This window comes from Oncorhynchus mykiss, chromosome 7 (assembly GCF_057628025.1).
Source record: "Oncorhynchus mykiss isolate SJ-2025 chromosome 7, ASM5762802v1, whole genome shotgun sequence".
Lineage (NCBI taxonomy): Eukaryota > Metazoa > Chordata > Actinopteri > Salmoniformes > Salmonidae > Oncorhynchus > Oncorhynchus mykiss.
Genome location: NC_143028.1, coordinates 61,452,873 through 61,472,558, shown reverse-complemented (window position 1 = coordinate 61,472,558; position 19,686 = coordinate 61,452,873). Strand labels below are relative to the sequence as shown.

At 41.6% G+C, this 19,686-nt stretch overlaps 1 pseudogene; it reads right to left on the bottom strand.

Moving 5' to 3' along the window:
- Positions 1-7,061: 7,061 nt before the first annotated feature.
- LOC149982626 (RING finger protein 223-like) lies at positions 7,062-7,932 on the bottom strand (annotated as a pseudogene).
- Positions 7,933-19,686: the final 11,754 nt, after the last annotated feature.

Sequence of the window (19,686 nt, the reverse complement as noted above, 5' to 3'; positions counted from 1 at the left end):
CAGCATTAGTGAGGTTGGGCACTGATGTTGGGCGATCAGCCCTGGCTCACAGTCTGCGTTCCAATTCATCCCAAATGTGTTCGACGGGGTTGAGGTCAGGGCTCTGTGCAGGCCAGTGAAATTCTTTCACACCGATCTCGACAAACCATTTCTGTATGGATCTCTCTTTGTGCACGGGGGCTTTGTCATGCTGAAACAGGAAAGGCCCTTCCCCAAACTTTTGCCACAAAGTTGAAAGCACAGAATCATCTAGAATGCCATTATATGCTGTAGCGTTAAGATTTTCCTTCACTGGAACTGTCGGTAAGATGTCGGTAAGATGGCATCCTATGATGGTGCCACGTTGAAAGTCACTGAGCACTTCAGTAAGGCTTTTCTACTGCCAATGTTTGTCTATGGAGATTGCATGACTGTGCTCGATTTTATACATCCGTCAGCAACGGGTGTGGCTGAAATAGCCGAATCCACAAATTTTAAGGGGTGTCCACATACTTTTGTATATATAGTGTATTTGATATGATCTTTGCATAGAAGTGGCCTACACTATGTTTGTTGACCATGTACATTCACATCATTTTTAAAATCCCTTTTACAAGTACAGAATGTTTTGCAAAGTTCTGCCATTTGCATGCATGACAAAGCAAAGACATGGCGTGGCTTCTCTCCAAGCATTAACATAAACCTACCTGCTTGACTGACATCTTTGACTTACACTTAACCCTGACAAATACATTTTCTCCACATAGACTTTCTACATACAAATGGCATTGATTTTACTTTGCACATTTATAAAAAATAGGCTCTCTGGTTGCCTTCCAAATGTTCTTTGATACAACTAAATAACTGAAATGTTGACTGAATTAAATCACAACAAATGCATTTTACATGATCCAAATACTCTGTTTTACACACATGAAGGCACCACATAGTCATGCTTACCATGTTGCTGTAAAGTGACATCGACATACTGTACAGTCTAATAGTCTCTATGGTCCTCACAGAAAAATGTTGGCCCTGCTATGTAGGTGTGTTTAATGCAGTCTGAGAATTGTTTGCACACTGAACATATGATCACTAAATTAGAACACATCTCACTGTCAAAACGTATATAATTGACCAGCTTCCCGTTGACCAGCTTCCCGTTGACCAGCTTCCCGTCAAGCTTCCCGTTGAGTAAAACATTAGGGGCCGGTGTCCCAGATACAGATTAAGTCTAGTCCTGGACTAAAAAGCACTTTCAGTGGAGATTCTCCATTAAACTTGCTTTTAAGTCCAGGACTAGGCTTAATCTGTATCTGGAAAACCACCCCATGTGGATTAGAATACTTATGAACTACGAGTACGAGTACTTATGAGTACTACTGTACTGCCAGTAAACACTGTTATGATATGGAAATTACTACTGTGATCGAAATATAAATGTTTGTTAGTGTTACTTTGTTGTATGAAACTGTTGATGACACTGCTATGGTCCCAAGTGAAAATGTCTGGTAACGTTCCCCTAGAAGCAATAGCTACATATCATGCCTCGTCCTCAGTTGAATCATTCAGGTCTTCAGCTTCCCTACTCTTCACCACATAGCATCAAAGGTACTGGATGGCAGATATGGTACTCACATTTGCCAGCAGAGCTGAACAATAGTTCAGAGAGAGTTATTTACAGTATTTTGAATCTGTCCCACAATTATACTAGCCTGGTCCCAGTTCTGTTTGTCCTTGCATGGCAGGAGTTGGCAAGAGCAGAAACATACTGGCATCCTGGCTACAATTATACATGTGTTGTTGAAGATATACAGTGTCAACTTATCTATATGCAATTTTTATACATAAGAAAATAATAAATACAATAAAAAATGGATAAAGAAACCAATGAGCGCTGGACTGTCGTTCACGGTCACAAACCAGCGCTCTTTCTCTCCCCTTGGCACTTTCATGGCGTCCCTCTTGCATAATATAGCTGTTTCGGTGTGGCAGACCAGCTGCTCCTGGATGACATTCTGTCCTGGGTACAGGTCCTGGGGTGGCAGTGGCACAGACTGTAGGATGAGGGGTGTTGAGATGGCATTTAATATACCAGTGCCACCTTCTCTTGACTGCTCTCCATCGAATCCTTTGATATATGAGACATCACAGGCTCCAGAGGTGTCCTTGTTAGCTATGCACCTGTTGCTAGAAGATTCTGGAACTGAACCCAGATCATTTGTTACATCCTGGTTCCTTGAGATCTCCTCTGTGATCTGCTCAGCAGTCTCTCCTGGAAAACTGGTCATGTGATCAGAGTTGGGCAGCCACACTACTGTAACCTTCTACCTATCTACAATATCAAAACATGCTCTGCTTACTATAAACACTAATGGGGATTCCAACCCAAGTTAAGTGTGCGTAAATGGAATGTAATATGCTATTTATGCACGTTTCTCTCTATGCATATTCTGACCTTGAATTTAAACATGAGAATGGCATGCTATTCACCCTCTACTTGTTGGGGATGGAGATCAAAGAAATGAAGATGTGGCAGAGGTGTGTCTACAGATACGCCATATTCCGACTTGGATTTAGTTCCCTCATAATTCCACCACTTTAGCGCACGATGAATAAGGTTGAGCAACCTGTCGGTTCCAAGTGGAACATCTACTTTATTTTTTTCTGATAGAAATAACACCATTCTCCATGCACTGTAATTTACAACTGGATAAGAGCTATTGATAAGAGCCTAGGTAAATGAGTAAACCATTTGGATAAGGGGATTGTAATTATAGATGACAATTGCTTTAAGTCTATTTTACCATATGATCGCTGTAGACAAATGTGAAACCAGTAATTTGGCAGCAAATTGAAGCATATCACCATATCACCTTTTTCCACAGTGAAGTTTATGTAATACTGGCCTTATAATTTGGGATGAAATTTGGAGACCCAAATTTGTAGCCATTCTGTAGCCTTGCGCAAAAGACAGTATGGCATCAAACCTACCTGAGTTGGTTTTTTATTTCTAGAATGTTTTTAATTATATGAGCAAACTTTTCACTGTATTTTTTTCTATTTGTATCACACATACATTTATAAGTGTCACTGACTTTAGAATTGATTTCCTTACATTTTGCATAATTTCATTAAATTGTTAGTTTAGCATTCTTTCACCTGTCACGTTCGTGTGGTTGTTCCTGAGGATCGCTAGCAATATTGGATCATATTAGGCTAACGTATTACAAGTTGTGCAATCATTTGGGACGTGTAGCCTATTTGAATCAGACCATACTAGCAGTTTAAACCTGGCGCACCTAGCGCAGTTTAAACCTGGCGCACGGTTCACCATGCCTGGACCGTTGTCATACCAGTTCCATGATTAGTGAGGAATCGGGATTATTCGGGAAGATTTATAGGACTACTGTTTTGTAGGACTATTGTTCACTTTTCTCACCTTCCAATATTTAATGAGTTGAACAATTTAATATGGCAACTTTCAGGATGAATCAAACCACTGTATTTTTGATTCACCAATATATTTAGTGAGAAAGCCTGTTTTTATTATTATTCATAAATACTTTCCTAGCCCTAAATAAATATACAAGATCAGAGTATTCTTTTTAACCACCAATTGGTGCTGAAAAGGAGCTGAATATGTGTGTATTTATATGGCTTTCTTTCATTGATCCCTAATATCCTGAACCCTCCATACAGTGCCTTCAGAAAGTATTTACAACACCTTGACTTTTTCCACGTTGTTGTTACAAGGTGGGATTAAAATTGATTCGTAATTTTTTTGTCAACGATCTACACAAAATTGAAAAAAATTCTAACATTTGTAAAAAACAATACATGAAAAATGAAACACTAAAATATCTTGATTACATAAGTATTCAACCCATATTAGAATCGTCCTTGGTGAACCCTTGGTCAACACATGTTAGAATTACCCTTGGCAGTGATTAGAGCTGTGAATCTTTCTGGGTAAGTCTCTAAGAGCTTTACACACCTGGACTGTACAATACAGTATTCAGACCCCTTCACTTTTTCCACATTTTGTTACGTTACAGCCTTATTCTAAAATGGATTAAATTAAATGTTTCCCCACATCAATCGACACACAACCCCATAAACAGGTTTTGAGCTCAGGTGCATCTTGTTTCCCATTGATCATCCTTAAGATGTTTCTATAACTTGGAGTCCACCTGTGGTAAATTCAATTGATTGGACATGATTTAAAAGGGCACATACCTGTCTAAGTGGTCTCACAGTTGACAGTGTATGTCAAGGTCAAAGGAATTGTCCGTAGAGCTCCGAGACAGGATTATGTTGAGGCACAGATCTGGGGAAGGGCACCAAAATAATTCTGCAGCATTGAAGGTCCCCAAGAACACCGTGGCCTCCATCATTCTTTTTGCAATGTAAGTAAAATGGGCTGTCAGTGTTCAAATGTTCTGTGCATTGTTGTGTGCACTGTGATGCCTTTTAAGCTAGTGGAAGCATTTGTCATAAGCACAACACCAGTCCATAAGTTGGCCCGCACCTCTACCATTCAGTTAGTACGGGAACTGTATTTTAGGCTATAGTATGTGTGATGTAGGTGTTCCATGCTAATGTGTAGTGTCTATTCAGCAAGAACGGACTCCTACCTGCGGCATGAGTGTAAAGTCTCCAGGTCCAGACTGTCCTGCAGCAGTTACATGCTGTGTGTGTGTTCCTGCCAGTGGTGTGTCAGAGTGGGGCCTGGCCATTACCCATGTTATAAATAGACCTGTAGCAGTGATTCTGGCTGCTGGTCACATGTAGGGCCCTGCGCGGGCCATGGTCTGGGCGTCCTTCCACACTTGTAACATTTCAGTGCCATAAATATAAGCCACTCTGAAGTGGAAGAGGTAGGACAGGATCAATTGTATAATTACCCATTACCTTACACCAGTACTGCTTACACAATAATAGTGAGCATATATCTAAACAGATGCAGCTCAGTCGCCTCCTGTACTCCCTGTTCACTCATGACTGCATGGCCTGGCACAACTCCAACACCATCATTAAGTTTGCTGATGACACAACAGTGGTAGGCCTGATCACCGACAACGACGAGACAGCCTATAGGGAGGAGGTCAGAGACCTGGCCGTGTGGTACCAGGACAACAACCTCTCCCTCAACGTGATCAAGACAAAGGAGATGATTGTGGACTACAAGAAAAAGAGGACGAAGCACGCACCCATTCTCATCAACGGTGCTTCAGTGGAGCAGGTTGAGAACTTCAAGTTCTTTGGTGTCCACATCACCAACAAACTAACATGGTCCAAGCACACCAAGGCAGTCGTGAAGAGGGCACGTCAAAACCTATTCCCGCTCAGGAGACTAAAAAGATTTGGCATGGGTCCTCATATCCTCAAAAGGTTATACAGCTGCACCATCAAGAGTATCCTGACTGGTGGCATCACTGCCTGGTATGGCAACTGCTCAGCGTCCGACCGCTTGGCACTACAGAGGGTAATGCGAACGGCCCAGTACATCACTGGGGCCGAGCTTCCTGCCATCCAGGACCTCTATACCAAGTGGTGTAAGAGGAAGGCACTAAAAATTGTCAAAGACTCCAGCCACCCTAGTCATAGACTGTTTTCTCTGCTACCGCATGGCAAGCGGTACCGGTCCAAGAGGCTTCTAATCAGCTTCTAACCCCAAGCCAAAAAGACTCCTGAACACCTAATCAAATGGCTACCCAGACTATTTGCATTGCCCCCCTCTTTTACACCACTGCTACTCTGTTGTTATCATCTATGCATAGTCACTTTAATAACTCTGCCTACATGTACATATTATCTCACCTAACCGGTGCCCACCACATTGACTGTACTGGTACCCCCCTGTATATAGTCTCGCTATTGTTATTTTACTGCTGCTCTTTAATTACTTTTGACTTTTATTTCTTATTTTTATCCATCTTTTTTTTAAACTGCATTGTTGGTTAGGGGCTCGTAGTAAGCATTTCACTGTAAGGTCTACTACACCTGTTGTATTCGGCTCATATGACTAATAAAATTTGATTTGATAAAAAGAGGATGAGTTGGTGTGTAGACAAGGTAATATGGTAAATAGTTTGAGTTGGTGTCTTCATGAACAAAGCATTATTATATAGACATGTTTGGCAATATGAAGTGATACCTTGAGGCACTGAATGTACATAGCTTGACATGAGGTACAGTACTATAATAGAGCTGTGTCTGCTAATTGAAGGTAATAAATGTGTCAGTGTGAATTTGACACAAGAGCAACACGTGTGCTGATTACTGTAGGCATTCTTATGTGATGGTTATCCTTCAAGGACATGCAAATACCATGATGTCATTGTCTTATCCAAATAACCTACAACCCAAATTCTAGTTAGCCTACCCTAAAGAAAATGTTAAGCTAAAAACATTTTACATCATATAAAACAAGAACCATGTGAGGGAAAAGTCACCTGCTTTAGTAAATAATTGACCATTAGCCTAATTTAAAACAATACATAAGGTGATGATCAGGTAATAATCAACAACACGTTCAAGATCCTTCCACTTTTCTGTTCGATACAGACTACAGTAGCGTGTCTTGAGGTAGTTGTCTAAAGAACCCTCCAGAAAAGCAAACAAGTGTATGTGACGCTAGCCTACCACAGTCCAATCTTGTAGGGAGAGACCAAATTAGTATATGGTGGTGGTTGCTTTTTTGAAGTGTTGCAAGTGGGATAATGCCCTAAAATGTTTATTCTGCCCTACTGAGCCCTTTACTTTATGTTCGTATTCTTATCTTTTGTTATTTCTTGGTGAATTGTCAAAAAGGAACCTGCAAGTAAGCCTTTCATTTGACGGTGTATACCATGTGTATCCTGTACACACGACTCATAAAAAAACGTGAAACTGAAGGAATTATTTGAATAGCAAAAAATAAAAGTCCTTGGTAGCAAACAAAGCCAGCTTGTCTATTAGTCTCATCCTTTGGCAATCCTGAGAGAACATTTTGACAGTTTCCTGGTGTGTCAGTCCCAATATGACCTGCAATAAATGTGTCCACCCTGTGCTGTACATAGGGAGTGTCACTGTGGCAGCTATGTGACTGTGAAGGCCTGCCCCACAACAGCGGGAGCCATGCTTTTGAAACAGCGAACCGATCCCGTGCTGAAGACAATGCAGCAGCCACATGATCAGTAGCACTGCGATCAGCACCAGCCGCTTCCAGTCTGAGAAGAGGCTGCAGAGGCATCGTCTGGCCCAGACGAGTCTCCTTCTGCCAGCCTCAGTCTGTCTGGATGCAGCCTCCTCCTGGATTATCCCGATGTTGATACAAATACAGGTGGAGGAGCCGTCCGGATGGAGAAGGTCAGGGCTGCCGGGGTTGGAGTAACACAGCTTCTTCCCATCCAGCCACACCCTCTCCTCCTGCTGCAGGTGGGTGGGCAGCCGACCCAGCACCTCCAGACTTGTGAGGAGGGCTTGGGGGGCACTGGCGGGGATGGAGGTGGGATGCCTGCAGAGGGGGCAAGGGATCTGGCCCCTTTCCTGTTTCACAGACACGGCCATGACCCGGGTGACACACTCCAGGCAGAAGGTGTGGGTGCAGTCCAGCAGCTTGGGCGTCTTGAAGACATTGTCGTAGGTGTTGAAACAGATGAAGCACTCTGGCTTGTCCTCGCCAGAGGAAGGGTCCATCTCCTTCTCGAGCACTGGGTCCGGGGCCTGTGTGTGCCAGACCTCTCTCTGGTTCTGTTATGCACCTACAGGAAAAGATGCCAACGATAAATGTTTCGGTTTCAAACATAGGGCAACCGTTTGAAAATGTTTAGGTTGGTATTCTGTTTTGCTTGCACACCCTGAAGATAAAGAAAGGATAGGCTTACGTGTCCGATTAGCCTGTATCAATTTGACAAAAGGTTTTGGCACTTTGATTCCTTGAGGTCAGTACAATACCAAGGCAAACATCGCTCTTCAAATATTACATAGAGATACACATTACCGATAAGACTATTTGTTCACTTTCTTCATGACTTGCTTCTCTTATCTTGTACTGAACATGTGTTCAATTTCATTGATTCAACTATGCCAGCCAACCCTTAAACATTACCATCTTGGTTTTTGTTTTGTGGTTGAACGTTTGGTTGTGTTAACATTTACGTTATTGTACATTAGCCATTTAAATTGTCTTGCATATTCTGTCTGTTCTTGTCATTGTTTCCTTTACATTGTCAACTGTGATAAAGGAAAGTGTTACTGAAATCCCCATTTCCTTATTGATCTAGGTCCTTAAGTGTAGCTAACAGGTGAATGAGTTCTTTAACAGCCCAGATGAAAGTTAACAGACGTCATTTCATTTCCAGCAGATTAATCATTAAAGGATAAGTTCTCTTTTTTTCAACCAAAACTCAAGCCGTTTTCTCTATCCAGCTGTCCCATTTGCCATGTAGCGTGCTCCTACAGGTAACTGCCTAAATAAGGGAATAATGGCCACTATGAGCCAGCAGAACAGATTCAATGCGCCCTGATATAGATTAGGGCTGAACCCAATTAGTCGAAAGGCTGTTGGTATACCAAGCTTCTGTTTTTTTTGAAAATATGTCTGACACCTGTCTGATTCGCACCCTTCTCAGTGAACTAATCCATTGCGGAAGCCGTGGGGATGGAACAGGCCAAGAAGAAGGGGTGTGGATACAATGCACAATGCAAGTCTCTTTCCAATGTGGTCTCCAACCAATTTGTGCACATTCATTGTTTCATATCTTCATTGTGTGAATTGTTTGCCTTGATAGTGTCTCTCAATTCCCAATTACATATATCACCAGTAGTAGCCTACATTTACCGTTAATTCCTAATCTACAATGTTTGTTTAATTTCTGTTAATGTATTCAATATACTATTATTCCAGTCTTTTACAGTTCTCATTGTCAGAGTGGAAACTATTTGCAGAGCGCACAATCTATGATGCACTTGTGAGAAACAAGTTTTGGTTTATTTCATTCCATTTACAAGTTTTATCAATTTAATCATTGTCTTTTGTTTGGAGCGATTCTGTCAATGTTGAGTAAGGACACGCACCTGCTTACACAGAAGTTTGCCTTTAGGCTACCTGGCCTGCACGCAAATGTAGGTATATAAATGTTCCCATTTTGGGATAGGATAGTATTTCTGTTTGGCTTAACACACCACCACTAATGAGCTGTGCAGCTTCTCAAAGTAATGTTTTCTTCACCTCAAACAGCAAGCAAACAAAGTCTGTTTTAACATCCATTGAGAATGACAATTTTTCCTCAATATATTAGAATTTTTTTTCCAGCTCTCTCTTCCTTTCGATAACCACTCAGTGTGAAAGGGAAAAATGTCATGCTCTGATCCAGTTGAAACGTTATAAAATAGGTCTACCTGATGAGCTCTTATCTCTTGCACAAAATAGCCTACAGCTGTGTCTGTCTCGATCTCAATGGCTTGGGAAACGCTGACTACCCAGAATATTTTACAATGTTTCATGTTTGTTGATGACAGACCATGTGTAGCCAATGTGATTTATAGGATATTTATTTTCATCAGGATATTTTCTACCTGCAGGCTGCAATGTTTTCATTTGTTGGCTTTATGTAGGCTATTTTTACATAGTTGGCAATGGCAATAGAAGTTACTTTTTAGGTTTGTATCATTTTAATTTGGATAGAACTGGCATCGGTAGAAATGTTAACATAAATTGGCATTCCACATGAGAAAGGTTGCCGACTCCTCATGTAGCTTATTAATGTCAACTTAAGGCAAGTAATGGCAGAATCTGCGAAAGCCAGCAGCAGTGGGAGGAGGTCAGTCAGGTTATCTTGATCTCTGGCTCACATGAGTCATTTGTGTCTTATTTTATAAGATGGCAGTGTGTCTATATCTACAGTGCCTTGCGAAAGTATTCGCCCCCCTTGAACTTTGCGACCTTTTGCCACATTTAAGGCTTCAAACAGAAAGATATAAAACTGTATTTTTTTGTGAAGAATCAACAACAAGTGGGACACAATCATGAAGTGGATCGACATTTATTGGATATTTCAAACTTTTTTAACAAATCAAAAACAGAAATTGGGCGTGCAAAATTATTCAGCCCCCTTAAGTTAATACTTTGTAGCGCCACCTTTTGCTGCGATTACAGCTGTAAGTCGCTTGGGGTATGTCTCTATCAGCTTTGCACATCGAGAGACTTTTTTCCCCCATTCCTCCTTGCAAAACAGCTCGAGCTCAGTGAGGTTGGATGGAGAGCATTTGTGAACAGCAGTTTTCAGTTCTTTCCACAGATTCTCGATTGGATTCAGGTCTGGACTTTGACTTGGCCATTCTAACACCTGGATATGTTTATTTTTGAACCATTCCATTGTAGATTTTGCTTTATGTTTTGGATCATTGTCTTGTTGGAAGACAAATCTCCGTCCCAGTCTCAGGTCTTTTGCAGACTCCATCAGGTTTTCTTCCAGAATGGTCCTGTATTTGGCTCCATCCATCTTCCCATCAATTTTAACCATCTTCCCTGTCCCTGCTGAAGAAAAGCAGGCCCAAACCATGATGCTGCCACCACCATGTTTGACAGTGGGGATGGTGTGTTCAGCTGTGTTGCTTTTACGCCAAACATAACGTTTTGCATTGTTGCCAAAAAGTTCAATTTTGGTTTCATCTGACCAGAGCACCTTCTTCCACATGTTTGGTGTGTCTCCCAGGTGGCTTGTGGCAAACTTTAAACGACACTTTTTATGGATATCTTTAAGAAATGGCTTTCTTCTTGCCACTCTTCCATAAAGGCCAGATTTGTGCAATATACGACTGATTGTTGTCCTATGGACAGAGTCTCCCACCTCAGCTGTAGATCTCTGCAGTTCATCCAGAGTGATCATGGGCCTCTTGGCTGCATCTCTGGTCAGTCTTCTCCTTGTATGAGCTGAAAGTTTAGAGGGACGGCCAGGTCTTGGTAGATTTGCAGTGGTCTGATACTCCTTCCATTTCAATATTATCGCTTGCACAGTGCTCCTTGGGATGTTTAAAGCTTGGGAAATCTTTTTGTATCCAAATCCGGCTTTAAACTTCTTCACAACAGTATCTCGGACCTGCCTGGTGTGTTCCTTGTTCTTCGTGATGCTCTCTGCGCTTTTAACGGACCTCTGAGACTATCACAGTGCAGGTGCATTTATACGGAGACTTGATTACACACAGGTGGATTGTATTTATCATCATTAGTCCTTTAGGTCAACATTGGATCATTCAGAGATCCTCACTGAACTTCTGGAGAGAGTTTGCTGCACTGAAAGTAAAGGGGCTGAATAATTTTGCACGCCCAATTTTTCAGTTTTTGATTTGTTAAAAAAGTTTGAAATATCCAATAAATGTCGTTCCACTTCATGATTGTGTCCCACTTGTTGTTGATTCTTCACAAAAAAATACAGTTTTATATCTTTATGTTTGAAGCCTGAAATGTGGCAAAAGGTCGCAAAGTTCAAGGGGGCCGAATACTTTCGCAAGGCACTGTATATATACAGTGCACTCTGAAAAGTATTCAGACCCCTTCCCTTTTCCCACATTTTTACATTACAGCTTTATTCAAAAAATCTTATCAAGCTACACACAATACCCCATAATGACAAAGCGAAAACAGGTTTTTAGAAAACTTATGTAAATAAGTATTCAGACCGTTTGCTATGAAACTCAAAATGTAATGCATCCTGTTCCATTGGTCATCCTTGAGATGTTTCAACAACTTTATTGGAGTCCACCTGTGGTAAATTCAATTGATAGGACATGTTTTGGAAAGGCACAAAGCTCTCTATATACAGTTGAAGTCGGAAGTTTACATACACTTAGGTTGGTGTCATTAAACTCGCACACTGCCCTAACCCACCTGGACAAGAGGAATACCTATGTAAGAATGCTGTTCATCGACTACAGCTCAGCATTTAACACCATAGTACCCTCCAAACTCGTCATTAATATCGAGACCCTGGGTCTCGACCCCAGCCTGTGCAACTGAGTCCTGGACTTCCTGATGGGCCGCCCCCAGGTGGTGAGGGTAGGAAACAACATCTCCACCCCGCTGATCCTCAACACTGGGGCCCCACAAGGGTGCATTCTCAGCCCTCTCCTGTACTCCCATGACTGCGTGGCCATGCACGCCTCCAACTCAATCATCAAGTTTGCAGACGACACTGCAGTGGTAGGCTTGATTACCAACAACGACGAGCCTACAGGGAGGAGGTGAGGGCCCTCGGAGTGTGGTGTCAGGAAAATAACCTTACACTCAATGTCAACAAAACAAAGGAGATGATTGTGGACTTCAGGAAACAGCAGAGGGTGCACCCCCCCCCCTATCCACATCTACAAGACAGTAGTGGAGAAGGTGGAAAGTTTTAAGTTCCTCGGCGTACACATCACGGACAAACTGAAATGGTCCACCCACACAGACAGAGTGGTGAAGAAGGCGCAAAAGCGCCCCTTCAACCTCAGAAGGCTGAAGAAATTTGGCATGTCACCAAAAACACCCACAAACTTATACAGATGCACATTCGAGAGTATCCTGTCGGGCTGTATCACCGCCTGGTACGGCAACTGCTCCGCCCACAACCGTAAGGCTCTCCAGAGAACAGTGAGGTCTGCACAACGCATCACCGGGGGCAAACTACCTGCTACACCTACACCACCTGATGTCACAGGAAGGCCAAAAAGATCATCAAGGACAACCACCTGAGCCACTGCCTGTTCACCTCGCTATCATCCGAGGTCAGTACAGGTGCATCAAAGCTGGGACCGAGAGACTGAAAAACAGCTTTTATCTCAAGGCCATCAGACTGTTAAACAGCCATCACTAACATTGAGTGACTGCTGCCAACATACTGACTCAATCTCTAGCCACTTTAATAATTAAACATTGGATGTAATAAATGTATCACTAATCACTTTAAACTATGCCACTTTATATACTGTTTACATACACTACTCATCTCAAATGTATATACTGTACTCTATACCATCTACTGCAAATTGCCTATGCCGTTCGGCCATCGCTCATTCACATATATGTTTATGTACATATTCTTATTCATTCCTTTACACTTGTGTGTATAAAGTAGTTGTTGTGAAATTGTTAGATTACTTGTTAGATATTACTGATATGGTCGGAACTAGAAGCACAAGCATTTCGCTACACTCACATTAACATCTGCTAACCATGTGTATGTGACAAATAACATTTGAATTGATTTTGATTTGATTTGTTCTGTCTCCTAGAGATGAACGTACTTCGGTGCGAAAAGTGCAAATCAATCCCAGAACAACAGCAAAGGACCTTGTGAAGATGCTGGAGGAGACAGGTACAAAAGTATCTATATTCAGTAAAACGAGTCCTATATCAACATAACCTGAAAGGCCGCTCAGCAAGGAAGAAGCCACTGCTCCAAAATCGCCATAAAAAAGCCAGACTACGGTTTGCAACTGCACATGGGGACAAAGATCGTACTTTTTGGAGAAATGTCCTCTGGTCTGATGAAACAAAAATAGAACTGTTTGGCCATAATGACCATCGTTATGTTTCGAGGAAAGAGGTGGAGGCTTGCAAGCCGAAGAATACCATCCCAACCATGAAGCACGGGGGTGGTAGCATCATGTTGTGGGGATGCTTTGCTGCAGGAGGGACTGGTGCATTTAACAACATAGATGGCATCATGAGGCAGGAAAATTATGTGAATATATTGAAGCAACATCTCAAGACATCAGTCAGCTAGTTAAAACTTGGTCTCAAATGGGTCTTCCAAATGGGCAATGACCCCAAGCATACTTCCAAAGTTGTGGCAAAATGGCTTAAGGACAACAAAGTCAAGGTATTGGAGTGGCCATCACAAAGCCCTGACCTCAATCCTATAGAAAATGTGTGGGCAGAACTGAAAGAGCGTGTGCGTGCAAGGAGGCCTACAAACCTGACTCAGTTACACCAGCGCTGTCAGGAGGAATGAGACAAAATTCACCCAACTTATTGTGCGAAGCTTGTGGAAGGCTACCCAAACCGTTTGACCCAAGTTAAACAATTTAAAGGCAATGCTACCAAATACTAATTGAGTGTATGCAAACTTCTGACCCTATGTGAATGTGATGAAAGAAATAAAAGCTGAAATAAATAATTATCTTTACTATTATTCTGACATTTCACATTCTTAAAATTAAGTGGTGATCCTAACTAACCTAAGACAGGGAATTTCTACTAGGATTAAATGTCAGGAATTGTGAAAAACTGAGTTTAAATGTATTTGGCGTATGTAGGTGTATGTAAACTTCCGACTTCAACTGTAAAGGTCCCACAGTTGACAATGCATGTCAGAGCAAAAACCAAGCGATGAGGTCAAAGGATTTGTCTGAGACAGGATTGCATTGAAGGTCCAAGAACACAGTGGAATCCATCATTCTTAAATGTAAGAAGTTTGGACCCACCAAGACTATTCATAGAACTGTTCGCCCGGCCAAACTGAGCAATAGGGGGAGAAGGACCTTCCTTTGTGGAGATGGGAGTACCTTTCAGAAGGACAACCATCTCTGCAGCACTCCACAAATCAGGCCTTTATGGTAGAGTGGCCAGACGGAGGCCAGTCCTCAGTAAAAGGCACATGACATCCCGCTTGGAGTTTGCCAAAAGGCACCTCTTGAGAAACAAGATTCAATGGTCAGATGAAACCACGATTGAACTCTTTGGCCTGAATGCCAAGCGTCACATCTGGAGGTAACCTGGCATCATCCCTACAGTGAAGTGTGGTGGCAGCATCATGCCAGTGGGGATGTTTTTTAGTTTCAGGGACTGGGAAGCTAGTCAGGATCGAGAGAAAGATGAATGGAGCAAAGTACAGAGAGATCCTTGATGAAAACCTGCTCCAGAGCGCTCAGGACCTCAGACTAGGGCGAAGGCTCACCTTCCAACAGGATAACGACCCGAAGCACACAGCCAAGACAATGCAGGAGTGGCTTCGGCACAAGCCTCTGAATGTCCTTGAGTGGCCCAGCCAAAGCCCGGATTTGAACCTGATCTAACATCTCTGGAGAGACATGAAAATAGCTGTGCAGTAACGCTCCCCATCCAACCTGAGAGCTTGAGAGGATCTGCAGAGAAGAATGGGAGAAACTCCAGAAAAATACAGGTGTGCCAAGCTTGTAGTGTCATGCCCAAGAAGACTTCAAAATACTGAGTAAAGGGTTTGAATACTTATGTAAACGTGATTATTAGTGATGTACCAATATGACATTTTTGTCCGATTCCTATATTTTCATTGCTCCCCCCCAAAAAACGATATCGCCATTGACAATTTTTGGCAGCCTTTTAAGTATTAAAGTACAGTTAAATAGTTAACACACACACACACATGGACACGGCCGTCTAAGGCACTGCATCTCAGTGCAAGAGGCGTCACTACAGTCCTTGGTTCGAATCCAGGCCGTGATTGCCTATAGCTTTTGCGACTCCAGGAGAAGAGGAATAGCGGAGCGGCTTGCGTAATTGCACACAGGCTTAGCTGAAAAAAGAAAAAGAGGCTATGTGTAGCTGTAGAAGCTCATTCATTAACCCAACTTATATGCTAAATATAAAAAAGGGCCTTTAAATAGTTACCAGTCAAGAAAGAAAATGATGAAATGGCAGATGCACTGAATTCAGACGATAGACGAGCAGCTCAAGGACAGAACTACACTCATTTAAATGGAAAGAAAAAATGCATTGACCACATTTCTGTGAAGCTTTGTGATTGGCTCACAAGTGAACATCGTCCAAAGCCTGGAAATGTTTTTATGGCTCGGTTTACACAGAGGAGTATGGCGGGATTTTAAAAGAAAATCATCACTACCTCTGTAGGCAGTATTAAATGCACCAGATAAAAAGAAAAGGCAGTATAGTAAAGTTGTCAGGTATTTGTCTTGGTATGAAGAAGATATTAATTACAAGATCTCGTCATGTCTGAAAATACTCCTCAACTGCTCCACTGCTCCTGACGTAGATGACGTCCTTCTCCGCCACTAGATCTGGAATTGAACTGCCAGTGTATATCATTACTTTTTAGTTATTTAGCAGACACACTTATTCAGAGTGACTTACAAAAGCCATTAGGGTTGAGTGCCTTGCTCAAGGGCATAGACAGATTCTTTACCTAGTTGGCTCAGGGATATGAACCAGCAACCTTTCTGTTACGGTCACAATGCTCTTGACCGCTAGGCTACCTGGCCACTTGCAGGTATGAGAAATAAGGAGCAAAACTAAGGATTTCATCAACTGCATTCAGAGGCAAGCAAGAAAAGAAAATATACTATGGATTTTCTATGGTAGAGACAATTCTGTGCATGCAGTTAGTCGTCCTAGTCAGTCCATGTTGAGAGGTCTACAGTGAACATGCAAAACAACACCCACAAAATGACAGGAACTCACCAGCAGAGATGACACTTCATCATGACTGAGAAGTTACATCCTCAAAAGCTGCGGTCCTAGAACAAGCCACTGCTCCTGACATACTGTAGATGGCGGCCTACTCCACCACTAGAATGGAACAAAGGCATTTCGTGCCAGTGTAAATCAATGTGACATTTCCAGATAAGAATTGGATAATAATGAGATCCCCAATAAGAGAGCAATCAAGCCACAAATAGTAAATTATCTGACTCTTTAAAATAATATTGCCAACACACCTTTAGGTATTTTATGGTTTCACTTCTGAAGTGATGAAACAGTTCAGTCCAACATGGAGAAGACCATGCTGCTTTAGGGACACTGTTTCTGGAAACAAACATTAGCATCACCTGTGAATACACATGTGTAAAGTTCAGACCAAACAATAACAGCTAGTTACATTTTATAGGCCTAAGTGTTGAAATGAATGCTATTGGCACCAGTAATATTATATGAATTCTTAAAATGTTTACATAATTCACCAAACTAGAATAGGAGAAAATATTTGTTGTGCATCCCAATTAAACATGGACTTACATACCTTTTCTTCCAGAAGCACACGCAGGTTTCAGAGGAACACAGAAGAATGTCGGTGGAAGTGTCCTTGGATTAGTTATTTTTAACTTCCACTTCATAATTGATGGTAGAACTCCATGTTCAAAATAGAAAAGTGTGGGTAGCTGCAACGCAAGTCTTGATGCAGTGTCATCTTTCTTAATCTTGCAACAAAAAGCAAGACAAAAACAAAAAATAACCCGCAGATAAAATGTCCACTACAAAAATGGCTTAAAGATCAATTTGCAAAAATAAAAACATGATCCATCATAGTAGGTTGCACACTATTAATAACAAAAAAGATCAACGGTTCTTTTACAGAAGCTTTCTTTCAAAGGTAGACGAGTTAGGCTAGTTCATGAAGACATTGTTCAATGGTGAAGAAAAAAATAAGTATTGCAATAATCACGCTGTTTTCAGTCTCTTTACAGGAAGACCAGGCATCAAAGGTTCACCACAGGCCAAGGTAATCAGCTAAATCCAACTAGGCTATTCTTGTGTACCAATTTCTGAACGGTGAGTAATATAATTTCAGTCTATTGACTTCAGGGAGGCCTAAAATGTGTCTTATATTATGAACCATTCACATTCCAGTCTTTGGATCAATGTAGCATTGGGTAACTAGAGGGCCCTGAAGCACATTGTTCAAACTGTGAAACTATTGTGATATAGCCTAGCCCAATTAGGGCTGGTACAATTACTGCATAACCATGTAACCGACGGTTATGGACGAAGACCGTTATGCAAATTAAATAACCGTCAACCCTTTTTTTGGTGTGCGTGTGGAATAAACAGATGACTGAAGGCGGAACGGCCATCGTGCAGTCAAGTCAGTTTTTGCAGTAACATGTTGCTCTTTGCTCAAATAGTGGACCATTTCAAAATCTACAAATTATGCCATATCGTTGATTTTAAGATTTCAAAACATTACACTCAATCACTAAGCTAGTTAAAAAATGTAATTGTAAGATTGAGATAAGTAGTGTCAACTTGCATTGGGGTCACTGCTGATATTTTCACCACCTTTGATGTCATTTGAATGTGGGCATCTGTCAGTTTCTGTAATTTTTTCAAAGTTAGACTACATCCTGTCCACACTTAAGCTCCACTGCTTCGGTGTGTTTTTCTCTACGCAAACCCCTTTGCCTAATATTCCTCATTCCTTTTGGCAAAACTAGTCTCACTACTTTCTGCAGTGATTTTAACACCAGTTTTTTTCTTTGTCCATAGTCCGGAGCCACTCCCAAGTGCGAGTCTTCATGAACATGTCCATGGTTTTAAATACAACACTGACTGTACTTGACTTAGCCTTTTGAAGATTTTTGAATACCCCCAAATCTTTCTGCCTCGATCATCAATATTTGACACTGGCTGTATATCGACAGGCATTTTACCACATACCCCCCAAAAACTTGCTAAGATCAATTCAACAACCTGAATGGTCAAATAAAAAAAGTCTGGGTCTGTCCGCATGGTAAGCCAGTCCAACACAAGGTCTTTGGGCACCTCAATGTCATCAAACAACTGTACATTTCCTTCAAGGTCTCTCCCATCATCCTGCCATTCTTTGAGCTTGGTAAAAAGGATGTGGTATCTTCGTTACATCCCAAACTCCTTTCCCTTTGAAGTCGGGGCTCTCCAGAGAAGATCAATGATTAGCTTAGAAATCAGACCCAGAACAAGCTGACCGTCCTCTGCCCATCCCAGCTATTGGACAGCATCACTCACAGTTCTCACCAAACGCACTGTTCCAGGCTCCAACTCTGTTGTTCCAATGTTAAGGCTGTTGTTTCCTCATCTCCAAAAATAATATTTTCCCACAGTAGAAGAGTCATTTTTTGTCTGATGAGCTAAGGAACCATTCAAATGTAAGCCACAGAGGAGCTCATTCACAACGGACATCATTGTCTTTTCAGAGTGAGACATAGTATCATATTCCTCAACAACGAGCGGTAGGATGTCTGATCTGTATTCAGCAAGGATTTGTTTGAATTTCTTCTCGGAACCGGTCTCAACAAAGCAATTTCGAAAGTTTGGAATAAATTCTGCTTCATCTCTCGTAACAATGTCATTGATAATTTCCAGGCAAATGTGCAACTGGCTATTCACAGAGAGAAGATCAGGCTCTTCCTCTGACTTTTCTTTCTTTGTCAGCAGGTCCAATTCTTTTTTCCTGGCCAAGATGAAGAGATTCCTGTTGTGCATGTTTTTTTCTGAAATCTGTAAGAAATTTCTTAGAGTAAAGGAACAACTTTACTTTTCCTGCGATTAAGCACATCAGGTATTACAAAGACCTTTTTTGAGAATTCACCATTATATTTACGAGGTCATATGTGTTGATTCCTAAGAATTTCTCACTTTACTTAAAATGCATGACGCAAAGTTTTTTTAAAAAAGTCTTTGCTAATTAAAATCAAAATTGTATTCTAGAATATCGCAAAGAAAATACGCAAATCCTCGTACTTTTTTATGTCGTTGAACCTCAAATTACACCATTAGTTAGTAACTGAAATTCAAGTTTAGTTTTTGCAGGTTAGGATGCAACATCAAGGTCCAGACCCATTTCCTCGCAGCATGGGCAGCGCTCTTATACTTTTTCTGCATTTAGACGTCACATTTGATTGGTCTAAGTTGGTTCTTCAGCACTAAGTGCAAGGTCAGTCTCACCTCACCAGAGATGCTCCCTTTCTTCTGCTTGCCTGACTTTCTGA